This window comes from Neophocaena asiaeorientalis, unplaced genomic scaffold (assembly GCF_003031525.2).
Source record: "Neophocaena asiaeorientalis asiaeorientalis breed wild unplaced genomic scaffold, Neophocaena_asiaeorientalis_V1.1 scaffold150, whole genome shotgun sequence".
Classification (NCBI taxonomy): domain Eukaryota; kingdom Metazoa; phylum Chordata; class Mammalia; order Artiodactyla; family Phocoenidae; genus Neophocaena; species Neophocaena asiaeorientalis.
In genome coordinates, this window is record NW_020176571.1 from 6,537,027 (window position 1) to 6,539,660 (window position 2,634).

A 2,634-nucleotide genomic window follows, 5' to 3' on the forward strand; every position below is an offset into this window, starting at 1 on the left:
CATCGTGAACCAATCTCCTGTGAGTATATCACTTTTGAAGAATGTGTCTGGCAGTTACTTTGTAAAAGTTTTTCTGATTTTATAATAATTAACATTCAATTATGATACATGCCATCATTTTTTAAAGTACAGTCCACTTAATTAAGAGGCTTTTCTGATAAAATTGTACATTTATGTTTAATAATTATTTACCGACAATTCATTGTGATTATTTTATTTTGATTGAGCACTAATAGAAATGTTAATAACAACAAATCTAGAAGAATTAGAGTTAGGCATTAAAAAAATTCTTCTCAGTGTATTATATCAGAGACAAAGAACGTCAATTAGTTCCACCATTGATAAGGCTAACTTTGATCCTCTGGTTAAAGCTTCAGTGTATTCTAGGACTGAGTAAATATGCTGGGAGACAGATTTCTCACTATGAGAGAAGAGAGTTAAAAGTATGGAAGAGAGCCATTAAAGTGAACCCTGGGATACTGAATTGGATTTGGAAGTATCAGTATGAATTCATAGATTTTAATAGACAGATAAATAGAGACATGGAGATATAGATAGATGTGTGTGTGTGTGTGTGTGTGTGTGTGTGTGTGTGTAAGTGGCTCTGACTGATTTGAGAACCTAAAAGCAATGACACCCCAGAAGCAGTAAACTCATTTAGTGCCGAGATATTAGTTTCTAAATACCATTCTCTACAAAAAGAACCAGGATTCCTTAGATAAATGGCTGATTCCAGCCTGGAAGAGAAAAGCCTATATTTTTTTTCTTTCATTTCCATTTAAAATTTTATTTTACCTCAATTTTTAATTCTAAATAAAAATTCTGGGGGCTTCCCTGGTGGTGCAGTGGTTGAGAGTCTGCCTGCCGATGCAGGGGACACAGGTTTGTGCCCCGGTCCAGGAGGATCCCACGTGCCACGGAGCGGCTGGGCCCGTGAGCCATGGCCACTGAGCCTGTGCGTCCGGAGCCTGTGCTCCGCAACGGGAGAGGCCACAACAGTGAGAGGCCCGCGTACCGCAAAAAAAAAAAAAAATTCTTCTGCATTTAGTTGTGATTACATTTTTTTAACACAGAAACAATCAAAACAACATAATTGTACTGAAATGTCGGTGTATAATTATTAAACATTAAAATACAAACTTATTGGAAAAGCTTCTCTTAATGAAATAAATTCGTTTGAAAAATTGTAGCACGGAACACATATATATTGAATCTAAAGAAAAAAAAGGTCATGAAGAACTTAGGGGCAGGACAGCAATAAAAATGCAGACCTACTAGAGAATGGACTTGAGGACATGGGGAGAGGGAAGAGTAAGCTGGGACAAAGTGAGAGTGGCATGTACATATATACACTACGAAACGTAAAACCGATAGCTAGTGGGAAGCAGCCGCATAGCACAGGGAGATCAGCTCGGTGTTTTGTGACCACCTAGAGGGGTGGGATAGGGAGGGTGGGAGGGAGGGAGATGCAAGAGGGAAGAGATATGGGGACATATGTTTATGTATAGCTGATTCACTTTGTTATAAAGCAGAAACTAACACACCATTGTAAAACAATTATACTTCAATAAAGATGTTAAAAAAATTGTAGCATGTATTTATAAATTACAAATGCTATTTATTACCATAATCTGTAGAATTCAGCATGAATTCCATCTTAATTTTTTATAGATAAAGATGCTGAGAGGAGGAGCTTCAAATGGCGGAAGAGTAAGAGGCAGAGATCACCTTCCTCCCCACAAATACATCAGAAATACATCTACAGGTGGAACAACTCCTACAGAACACCTACTGAACACTGGCAGAAGACCTCAGACCTCCCAAAAGGCAAGAAACTCCCCACGTACCTGGGTAGGGAAAAAAAAAATTGAAAAGACAGAGACAAAAGAATTAGGACAGGACCCGCACCAGTGGGAGGGAGCTGTGAAGGAAGAAAGGTTTCCACACACTAGGAAGGCCCTTTGTGGGTGGAGACTGCGGGTGGCGGAGGGCGGAAGCTTTGGAGCCACAGAGAAGAGCGCAGCAACAGGGGTACAGAGGGCAAAGCAGAGAGATTCCCGCATGGAGGATCGGTGCTGCCCAGCGCTCACCAGCCCGAGAGGCTTGTCTGCTCACCCGCTGGGACAGGTGGGGGCTGGGAGCTGAGGCCCCGGCTTTGGTCAGTTCCCAGGGAGAGGACTAGGGTTGGCTGCATGAACACAGCCTGAAGGGGGCTAGTGCACCACAGCTAGCCAAGAGGGAGTCCAGGAAAAAGTGTGGAGCTGCCAAAGAGGCAAGAGACTTCTTCTTGGGCTTTCCTGGTGGCTAAGTAAAAAAAAAAGAGAGAGAGAAAGACTTCTTCTTGCCTCTTTGTTTCCTGGTGCACAAGGAGAGGGGATTAAGAGAGCTGCTTAAAGGAACTCAAGATACGGGCGCGAGACGCGGCTAACAGCGCAGACCCCAGAGACGGACATGAGACACTAAGGCTGCTGCTGCCGCCACCAAGAAGCCTGTGTGCAAGCACAGGTCACTATCCACACCAAACCTCCCAGGAGCCTGTGCAGTCTGCCGCTGCCAGAGTCCCGTGATCCAGGGACAACTTCCCTGGGAGAATGCACGCCGTGCCTCAGGGTGGTGCAACGTCACGCCGGCCTC